Source organism: Micrasema longulum, unplaced genomic scaffold (assembly GCF_059751315.1).
Source record: "Micrasema longulum isolate JH-2025_06_02 unplaced genomic scaffold, ASM5975131v1 h1tg003609l, whole genome shotgun sequence".
NCBI classification, from domain to species: Eukaryota; Metazoa; Arthropoda; class Insecta; order Trichoptera; family Brachycentridae; genus Micrasema; species Micrasema longulum.
In genome coordinates this window covers 8,899-20,000 of record NW_028280648.1, presented here as the reverse complement: position 1 = coordinate 20,000, position 11,102 = coordinate 8,899, and the positions used below count along the sequence as shown (strand labels likewise).

General features: G+C 51.6%; 2 non-coding genes and 1 pseudogene across 2 annotated transcripts; all 3 read right to left on the bottom strand.

The window, feature by feature from the left end:
• Nucleotides 1-4,535, bottom strand: part of LOC148270671 (large subunit ribosomal RNA) — a 7,798-nt pseudogene extending 3,263 nt beyond the window's left edge.
• Nucleotides 4,536-4,860: 325 nt separating this feature from the next.
• Nucleotides 4,861-5,022, bottom strand: LOC148270670 (5.8S ribosomal RNA). Its single transcript, XR_015825314.1, has one exon. It is a non-coding gene; the product is annotated as a 5.8S ribosomal RNA (ribosomal RNA).
• Nucleotides 5,023-5,302: 280 nt separating this feature from the next.
• On the bottom strand, nt 5,303-7,242 carry LOC148270669 (small subunit ribosomal RNA). Its single transcript, XR_015825315.1, has one exon. It is a non-coding gene; the product is annotated as a small subunit ribosomal RNA (ribosomal RNA).
• Between the last annotated feature and the right edge of the window lie 3,860 nt (nt 7,243-11,102).

Below are 11,102 nucleotides of genomic sequence, written 5' to 3'. Positions count from 1 at the left end.
GCCTTCATGGGAGACAGAATCGTACGCCTTTGCCATGTCCAAAGAGGCCATGAACATCGGTTTCAGATTCCGCCTCGATTCATTAAGCAGTGAACTTAGCACGGAAATATTTTCCGCACAGCCATCGTCGAAACATCGCTGGCGGGGGTCAATTAGCCGCAGCTTGAGTAATCGAGTGGCTAGGATCTTGTGGAAATGCCTCACGATTACGGATGAGATTGAAATAGGGCGGTAATCCGAAGGTTGCCCTGTGCCTCCTTTCTTGGGCACGAAGATGGTTCTACTCGCTAAGGCGGAGATGGGAAATCCGCCGACAGCGAGTACGATGTTGAACAACATACAAACAACATCGGGTGGTACCGCTCTCCAGCTCCTTGGCGAGACCTTGTCAGGGCCTGCCGCTGAAGTTAGCGCTACTCTCCCGTCGTACACCTCACGTCTTGAGACAGGTCTCCACAGACTAGCCAAGCCTTCTTTCTCACGGTAGATCAGCTCGTGGGGGCTGGCTACCAGAACTTTCGATTGTTGGGTGACCACTGCCGACCAGTACTCAACCATACTCTCGTACGGCGGTAGTGCTGGATCGGACTCGGTCACCGCCTCGCCGTCCAGAATAGCTTTCACGCAGCGCGACATGTTTGATCTAAACATACTCTGCGTGTCTGCATACTCTTTGTTGCGACGAGCACGTCTACTCATTCCGGCTGACTCGACATTGGTGGCTCGGGGAGCGGAAGGATTACCAGACGGTTGTGGAAATATGCCACTTAGCCATTCAGACAACGCTGAGAAGATTGTTGCTTGATCGGCGTTATTCGCTACGGATCTGCCGATTGCAACTAATTCTGGAATTTTGAAACATTCATTTGGGGCTGATGAGAGTACGTCGGCCAAACGTACTATCTCATCTACAATTGAGTCGCTTCTATCATTTGAACTGCTTGTCTCGAGATGCGAGGTAGAGTCGGATACATTATCTTCATGGACCAGGCGCTCATCTTCGTGGGGGTCCCCTGACGAGCCAGCCACCTGCACGCTCAGCTCCGCTATGTACCTCAGCACCGCGGACTTGTGCCCGGCCTTACGCCGTTGGCCTTTAACAGCCTCCAGCGATCGGCCGGGACACTTGTCCGTCAGATACGTTAGCAACTGCGGAACATTGCTTATTGTGCCGATGGCCTCCTGCTTCGCCAGAAGATCGCTCTCCTCTGCGGACCATCGAGCTTTCACTGGAAGCTGCACTTCAGCTTCGAAGTCCTCTGGGTGAGCACGACGTCGATGAACGCCAAGTCCAATTTGGGAATCGAATGAGCGATTGCAACTGTGACAGATGAAATTTGTTTGGTCGCTGACAACTGCGACTTCTCCAGCTTGGGCGGACTGGCGGTGACTCCTGGTCATGTGGGTTCTCAAACCACGTTGAGAGCGTAAAACAGCTCGGCACACGGGACAGACATGCGCCTCGCTTTCATCATTTTCCGGACGGTTCGGGTGCGTCCGGTCACCAAGCCGAAGTGTTGGCGGGGCAGGCCGTTCTGGCTGCCCCGAATTAAGGCTCGTCCGAGGCTCGTTTTGATTGTTCATACCAACACAATAAAGGGCGATGGGCTGGCAACCCAACGCCCCTGGGTTTCTGCCCCTTACCCATATTTCAATTCTAATTCGCTGCGGAGTGACTCGGGTTACACCCTGTCTCGAGGACAGGGTACATGGGGGGCCAGTTGCAAAGGCGAAGGGGTTCCGTGTTCATTGCCATTAAGAGAGTCATAGTTACTCCCGCCGTTTACCCGCGCTTAATTGAATTTCTTCACATTGACATTCAGAGCACTGGGCAGAAATCACATTGCGTCAACACCCGCGAGGGCCATCGCAATGCTTTGTTTTAATTAGACAGTCGGATTCTCCTTGTCCGTGCCAGTTCTGAGTTGACCGTCGTCCGGCGGTCGTACAGGTCACCGGGCGTGCGCGAACACGCCGGTGCCACACAGCGAGGAAGATCCGAGGGGTGGCCAAGGCGAGGCGCCGGGTGACGGAGATCCACACCCGCGAGGCACCCGAAGGGCACCGCGCGGGGAGACCCCGCCCGGCTTCCACGTCTCGGCCGATGACCTCTTCCCGACCAGGCCCGACACGCCACGGCCCTCAGAGCCAATCCTTATCCCGAAGTTACGGATCCAACTTGCCGACTTCCCTTACCTACATTATTCTATCGGCTAGAGGCTCTTCACCTTGGAGACCTGCTGCGGATATGGGTACGAGCCGGCGCGACATCTCCGCGTATCCCTCACCTGAATTTTCAAGGTCCGAGGGGCCGATCCGGACACCGCCGCATCGGCGATGCTCTTCGCGTCCCGAGCCCTATCTCCCCGCTATGGGATTCCAGGGCGCTCGAACGCTCAGGCAGAAAAGATAACTCTCTCCGGATCTCCCGTCGGCGTCTTCAGGCCACTTTGGGTTACCCCGACGAACTCTCTTGCGAGGGAACGATTTTTAAGACGGTTCCGCAGCCGGGTTCCGGAACTGCAACCGGATTCCCTTTCGCCCGACGGGTGTGATATTATTATAATGTATATATATAACTTTACACCATCATCAACATCGGATTTCTCCTAGGGCTTAGGATCGACTAACTCGCGTGCAACGGCTGTTAACGCGAAACCCTTCTCCACATCAGCCCTCAAGGACCTCGCTTGAGTATTTGCTACTACCACCAAGATCTGCGCCGACGGAGGCTCCAGGCGGGCTCACGCCCAGACCCTTCTGCGCACACCGCCGCGGCCATCCTACTCGTCGCGGCTTCAAAACGATCGCACGGCACGAGACCGCACGAACGTCCCGCTTGCCTGCGACGGTCGAGTATAGGCTGAACGCTACAGCGCCATCCATTTTCAGGGCTGGTTGCTTCGGCAGGTGAGTTGTTACACACTCCTTAGCGGATTCCGACTTCCATGGCCACCGTCCTGCTGTCATGAGCGACCAACGCCTTTTATGGTCTCCGATGAGCGTTCATTGGGCGCCTTAACTCGACGTTTGGTTCATCCCACAGCGCCAGTTCTGCTTACCAAAATTGGCCCACTTGGCACTCCCATCCGAGCTCCTACTTCATCTTCGAGCAAGAAGGAGATCTCACCCATTTAAAGTTTGAGAATAGGTTGAGGCCATTTCGGCCCCAATGCCTCTAATCATTCGCTTTACCGGATGAGACTGTCAGAATGGCGGAATAAATTCCGTCATGTTTCTCGAGCGCCAGCTATCCTGAGGGAAACTTCGGATGGAACCAGCTATTAGATAGTTCGATTAGTCTTTCGCCCCTATACCCAGTTCGGACGATCGATTTGCACGTCAGAATCGCTTCGGTCCTCCATCAGGGTTTCCCCTGACTTCGACCTGACCAGGCATAGTTCACCATCTTTCGGGTCCCAGCGTGTACGCTCTCAGTGCGTCTCGATAATCGCACGGGGGCTTTCTCGAAACGCCTCGGGAATGCGGCGGGGCGTCTGACGACGCCCGCGCATCTTCCCTGCGGCCGGCTCGAGGCCGACCTTTCACTTTCATTTCGCCTCTGGGTTTATCAGTGTTCCCGATGACTCGCGCACATGCTAGACTCCTTGGTCCGTGTTTCAAGACGGGTCCTGTGAGTGCCCAAAACAAAACCACCGCCGACCGGGACGCGTCCCGTCCGAGAGCGCGCCACTAGCCACGGACATCCGAAACGCGACACCCGCGACGCACTGGGCGCCGGGGGCCACGAGAAGGAAGCCGCTGTGACGCGACGGACGCCCTCCGAAGGGGCGGACGCGATCCTCGTTCTCTACCGTCGCTTTAAAACTCGCCCCGGCCGTGGACGCCGCGGCTCCGCCCCGCGGAGCGAGGCGGGACAGCCGCACGGCGCATTCGACCGAGGCGCAACGGGTCGCGGTGTTATACTGAGAGAGAAGTGCACGCGCTCCGGGAGCCCGGCTGCGCACCCGGACACCCCCCGCCCCGACAACGAGTGCCGAAGGGCGGAGGTGTGCGCCGGGACGCGGGCTCCGACGGAAGACACGATGAATCTCTCCGTTCGCTCGTTTGAGTTCCACAGGTTTACCCCTGAACGGTTTCACGTACTCTTTAACTCTCTCTTCAAAGTTCTTTTCAACTTTCCCTCACGGTACTTGTTCGCTATCGGTCTCGTGGTAGTATTTAGCCTTAGATGGAGTTTACCACCCACTTAGGGCTGCACTCTCAAGCAACCCGACTCTGGGGAGAGAGACCGTCGCGGCCGGCTACCGTCACCACGGGCCTGGCACCCTCTGCGGGTAAGCGGGCCCCGTTCAAGATGAACTTGGACAGGCAGCCGTGACTAATGACCGCGCGTGTATATATTACTCTCCTCCCTAACGCTACATTTCCCGGCGGCCCGCCTGGGCCGCAGGATTCAGCGCTGGGCTCTTCCCGTTTCGCTCGCCGCTACTCGGGGAATCCTCGTTAGTTTCTTTTCCTCCGCTTACTGATATGCTTAAGTTCGGCGGGTGATCTCTCCTGATTTGAGGTCGACAACAAAAAAAAATTCATATATATATATAAATATACATATATATGAATAATGTAAACGCTCTCCGGTTTCGCACGGTACCCGCGCGCGACGCAGAGCGCGAAGAAACGCCCCCGCGCGCCGGCCCGTGAGGACCGGCGGCGGGTTTCACAGCGTCGTCGCTAGCTCGAAAAGCGTCTCGGGGGGGACCGAGAGAGCGCGCCAAGTCAAATTTAACCGGACGTCCGTCCGGCGCTCGCGCGCCGGCGGACGACAGACCGGCAACACTCTCGCCGAATCTTCTCTCCGAAGAGAGAAGACGGCGAAGTCTGGTCGCATTGTGTGCGCGACCCTCAAACAGGAGTGGTCCGTCGACAAACTAAGTCTTGCTCGGACCGCAATGTGCGTTCGAAATGTCGATGCTCATGTGTCCTGCAGTTCACACTCTGACGCGCATTTAGCTGCGTTCTTCATCGACCCACGAGCCGAGTGATCCGCCGTTCAGGGTAATAGTGTTTTATGATATATATATATATATTGTTTATCGGTTGCGTTTTTTTTCTTTTTTCTCTATCGGAAAAAAAATTACATTTTTCACAGAATATAGCCGGACGCGGGAATCGGGCCGACAGACCCGCCTCCCGCGACACCGGCAGTCCGCGGTTCGCGGCGGCGCCCTAGGGCGAAATTCCGCCGCAGTGTTTGCTTATTTTGCGCTCTGCGCGTGTGTATAAATATATTTATACTATATAAAAGAATGAAAATTCATTTTATATTATATTTCACAGGAAATGATCCTTCCGCAGGTTCACCTACGGAAACCTTGTTACGACTTTTACTTCCTCTAAATGATCAAATTCGGTCAAACTTTCCGACGCGTCGGATGCCCGAGACGAGCTTCCGCGCACCAGTCCGAAGACCTCACCAAATCATCCATCGGTAGTAGCGACGGGCGGTGTGTACAAAGGGCAGGGACGCAATCAACGCGAGCTGGTGACTCGCTTTTACTAGGAATTCCTCGTTCATGGGGGAGAATTGCAAACCCCAATCCCTATCACGAAGGGGTTTCATCGGGTTACCCGGGCCGTTAGGCCAAGGAGGACACGCTGATCCCTTCAGTGTAGCGCGCGTGCGGCCCAGGACATCTAAGGGCATCACAGACCTGCTATTGCTCAATCTCGTGCGGCTATATATACCGCCGGTCCCTCTAAGAAGATTTTCATTGTACGCCGGTAGTGAAGACCGCGAAACACACTTCCGCGACGCGAACGCCGCAAGATGCGCGCCCGCGGACTCCTGTGATACCGGTTGCACGTCTATTTAATAGGCTAGAGTTACGTTCGTTACCGGAATTAACCTGACAAATCGCTCCACCAACTAAGAGCGGCCATGCACCACCACCCACCGAATCGAGAAAGAGCTGTTAATCCGTCAATCCTTCCAGTGTCCGGGCCTGGTGAGTTTTCCCGTGTTGAGTCGAATTAAGCCGCAGGCTCCACTCCTGGTGGTGCCCTTCCGTCAATTCCTTTAAGTTTCAGCTTTGCAACCATACTCCCCCCGGAGCCCGAAAGCTTTGGTTTCCCGGGAGCTGCCCACCGGGTTAAAATTATGAAACTTCGGCGGATCGCTGGCTGGCATCATTTATGGTTAGAACTACAGCGGTATCTAATCGCCTTCGAACCTCTAACTTTCGTTCTTGATTAATGAAAACACCTTTGGCAAATGCTTTCGCTTTAGTCCGTCTTGCGACGATCCAAGAATTTCACCTCTAACGTCGCAATACGAATGCCCCCAGTTGTCCCTATTAATCATTACCTCTGGTATCAGAAAGCCAACAAAACAGAACCGAGGTCCTATTCTATTATTCCATGCGTACAATATTCAGGCAAGTGTTAGCCCGCTTTGAGCACTCTAATTTGTTCAAAGTAAACAGCCGCGACGGCCCGCCTCGGCGCGCGGCCGCCCGCGAGGACGACCGCAACACACTGGCGGTGGACGCACCGGCGAGAAGCCCCGCAGACGTGCCTGTCGTACCGCATTCGGTAGACCGACACCGCAGGACACAATTTCAACTACGAGCTTTTTAACCGCAACAACTTTAGTATATGCTATTGGAGCTGGAATTACCGCGGCTGCTGGCACCAGACTTGCCCTCCAATGGATCCTCGTTAAAGGATTTAAAGTGTAATCATTCCGATCACGAGGCCTCGGACGAGTCCCGTATCGTTATTTTTCGTCACTACCTCCCCGTGCCGGGAGTGGGTAATTTGCGCGCCTGCTGCCTTCCGTGGATGTGGTAGCCGTTTCTCAGGCTCCCTCTCCGGAATCGAACCCTGATTCCCCGTTACCCGTGACAACCATGGTAGTCGCATAAACTACCATCGACAGTTGATAAGGCAGACATTTGAAAGATGCGTCGCCGGTGCTAGACCGTGCGATCAGCACAAAGTTATCTAGAATCATCTCGAATGGCGACGGACGGGGCGCGAACCCCGCCGCCGATTGGTTTTTGATCTAATAAAAGCATCCCTCCCGTTGCCGGTCAGGACCTCGTTTGCATGTATTAGCTCTAGAATTGCCACAGTTATCCAAGTAACTATGTACGATCTAAGGAACCAAAACTGATATATTGAGCCATTCGCGGTTTCACCTTAATTCGGCTTTTACTGAGACTTGCATGGCTTAGTCTTTGAGACAAGCATATGATTACTGGCAGGATCAACCAGGGAGCTGTTCATTTCTATATCGCTCCAGGATACGAAGGGCGTCTGAGGCGCGACGGAGTCACCCGCCGCGACACGCTCTTTATGTTCGCACCTATATAACTCACATTCTCGCTCGCTCGAGTTTGCACTCTCGCGATTCACGAGTCTGTTCGTTTTACTTTTAAATTCACTTTTTAACAAGTGAACGCTGGACCTGACGAGACGGACCACATGGATCTTCTCTTTGGCCAAAAATTTAATTCCCTTTCGTCAAATATTAACGTACGAGAGCGCACGCCTTCGGCGCGGCAATAGTGGGGACGTGGATTAGAATCCTACGACCGTTCTCGTTTTTGTTCACGGTGTTCTCTGCTTGCGCGGAACTCCAGAGTTTGTAACACGGGCGAAGTGCAATGCTCGCTCAGCCGCACAAAGGAGCTGAACGGCCACACGACGTTGATTTTCGCAAATGTAAAGCCGGCGCGGCATATCGGCCGCCGCAATGTGCGAACGCGGTGAAAAATGTATTTTAGCTAACGCCATGAGAGACGCGCATAATATACGTACGGCGACGGGTGTCGGCGTCTCGCACGCCGGGCCGCCAGCCATGCGGGGAGCCTACGCGCGTTTCAGGCGAAACGTAAATGAGCCGATGGGTAAAACGCGCGGTACGGTCGGGACTTGGCAAATTCTGCGAGATGATTTTATTTTTTCTTTTCTTTTTTCGTTTGAGAAGACGAATATGGAAAGAGATTATGATTGAAAAATTAGACTTATAATTTGGGTAGGAAATATTTTTGTTTTTTTTTTTTATTTTTTATTTTTTATTTTTTTTTTTATTTCACATTCACATTTGGATCGGAAGGAGGGACGAAATAAAAATCGGCGGGGGTGCATTTCGGATCGTCGCTCGGTGGAAATATTCGATAAACGAAAAATTTAAGTTTCACGCGGAGCGCGCTCGCGACCGCCGCGAGACGTCTCGCCGGGAGGGGGCCTCGTTCTCGCATTAAAACTCGGCGAGAGGGTATAAAATATTTCTAAGTTTTTTTGTTTTTTTTTTTTTTTTTAATTTCACATTCACTTTTGAATCGGAAGGAGGAACGAAATAAAAATCGGCGGGGGTGCATTTCGGATCGTCGCTCGGTGGAAATATTCGATAAACGAAAAATTTAAGTTTCACGCGGAGCGCGCTCGCGACCGCCGCGAGACGTCTCGCCGGGAGGGGGCCTCGTTCTCGCATTAAAACTCGGCGAGAGGGTATAAATTATTTCTAAGTTTTTTTTTTTTTTTTTTTTTTTTAATTTCACATTCACTTTCGAATCGGAAGGAGGAACGAAATAAAAATCGGCGGGGGTGCATTTCGGATCGTCGCTCGGTGGAAATATTCGATAAACGAAAAATTTAAGTTTCACGCGGAGCGCGCTCGCGACCGCCGCGAGACGTCTCGCCGGGAGGGGGCCTCGTTCTCGCATTAAAACTCGGCGAGAGGGTATAAATTATTTCTAAGTTTTTTTGTTTTTTTTTTTTTTTAAATTTCACATTCACTTTTGAATCGGAAGGAGGAACGAAATAAAAATCGGCGGGGGTGCATTTCGGATCGTCGCTCGGTGGAAATATTCGATAAACGAAAAATTTAAGTTTCACGCGGAGCGCGCTCGCGACCGCCGCGAGACGTCTCGCCGGGAGGGGGCCTCGTTCTCGCATTAAAACTCGGCGAGAGGGTATAAAATATTTCTAAGTTTTTTTGTTTTTTTTTTTTTTTTAATTTCACATTCACTTTCGAATCGGAAGGAGGAACGAAATAAAAATCGGCGGGGGTGCATTTCGGATCGTCGCTCAGTGAAGTAAACGAAAAATTTAAGTTTCACGCGGAGCGCGCTCGCGACCGCCGCGAGACGTCTCGCCGGGAGGGGGCCTCGTTCTCGCATTAAAACTCGGCGAGAGGGTATAAATTATTTCTAAGTTTTTTTTTTTTTTTTTTTTTTTTAATTTCACATTCACTTTCGAATCGGAAGGAGGAACGAAATAAAAATCGGCGGGGGTGCATTTCGGATCGTCGCTCGGTGGAAATATTCGATAAACGAAAAATTTAAGTTTCACGCGGAGCGCGCTCGCGACCGCCGCGAGACGTCTCGCCGGGAGGGGGCCTCGTTCTCGCATTAAAACTCGGCGAGAGGGTATAAATTATTTCTAAGTTTTAATTTTTTTTTTTTTTTTTTAATTTCACATTCACTCTTGAATCGGAAGGAGGAACGAAATAAAAATCGGCGGGGGTGCATTTCGGATCATCGCTCAGTGAAGTAAGCGAAAAATTTAAGTTTCACGCGGAGCGCGCTCGCGACCGCCGCGAGACGTCTCGCCGGGAGGGGGCCTCGTTCTCGCATTAAAACTCGGCGAGAGGGTATAAATTATTTCTAAGTTTTAATTTTTTTTTTTTTTTTTTAATTTCACATTCACTTTCGAATCGGAAGGAGGAACGAAATAAAAATCGGCGGGGGTGCATTTCGGATCGTCGCTCGGTGGAAATATTCGATAAACGAAAAATTTAAGTTTCACGCGGAGCGCGCTCGCGACCGCCGCGAGACGTCTCGCCGGGAGGGGGCCTCGTTCTCGCATTAAAACTCGGCGAGAGGGTATAAAATATTTCTAAGTTTTTTTGTTTTTTTTTTTTTTTTTAATTTCACATTCACTTTCGAATCGGAAGGAGGAACGAAATAAAAATCGGCGGGGGTGCATTTCGGATCGTCGCTCAGTGAAGTAAACGAAAAATTTAAGTTTCACGCGGAGCGCGCTCGCGACCGCCGCGAGACGTCTCGCCGGGAGGGGGCCTCGTTCTCGCATTAAAACTCGGCGAGAGGGTATAAAATATTTCTAAGTTTTTTTGTTTTTTTTTTTTTTTTTAATTTCACATTCACTTTCGAATCGGAAGGAGGAACGAAATAAAAATCGGCGGGGGTGCATTTCGGATCGTCGCTCGGTGGAAATATTCGATAAACGAAAAATTTAAGTTTCACGCGGAGCGCGCTCGCGACCGCCGCGAGACGTCTCGCCGGGAGGGGGCCTCGTTCTCGCATTAAAACTCGGCGAGAGGGTATAAAATATTTCTAAGTTTTTTTGTTTTTTTTTTTTTTTTTAATTTCACATTCACTTTCGAATCGGAAGGAGGAACGAAATAAAAATCGGCGGGGGTGCATTTCGGATCGTCGCTCAGTGAAGTAAGCGAAAAATTTAAGTTTCACGCGGAGCGCGCTCGCGACCGCCGCGAGACGTCTCGCCGGGAGGGGGCCTCGTTCTCGCATTAAAACTCGGCGAGAGGGTATAAAATATTTCTAAGTTTTTTTGTTTTTTTTTTTTTTTTTAATTTCACATTCACTTTCGAATCGGAAGGAGGAACGAAATAAAAATCGGCGGGGGTGCATTTCGGATCGTCGCTCAGTGAAGTAAACGAAAAATTTAAGTTTCACGCGGAGCGCGCTCGCGACCGCCGCGAGACGTCTCGCCGGGAGGGGGCCTCGTTCTCGCATTAAAACTCGGCGAGAGGGTATAAAATATTTCCAAGTTTTTTTGTTTTTTTTTTTTTTTTTAATTTCACATTCACTTTCGAATCGGAAGGAGGAACGAAATAAAAATCGGCGGGGGTGCATTTCGGATCGTCGCTCGGTGGAAATATTCGATAAACGAAAAATTTAAGTTTCACGCGGAGCGCGCTCGCGACCGCCGCGAGACGTCTCGCCGGGAGGGGGCCTCGTTCTCGCATTAAAACTCGGCGAGAGGGTATAAATTATTTCTAAGTTTTAATTTTTTTTTTTTTTTTTTAATTTCACATTCACTTTCGAATCGGAAGGAGGAACGAAATAAAAATCGGCGGGGGTGCATTTCGG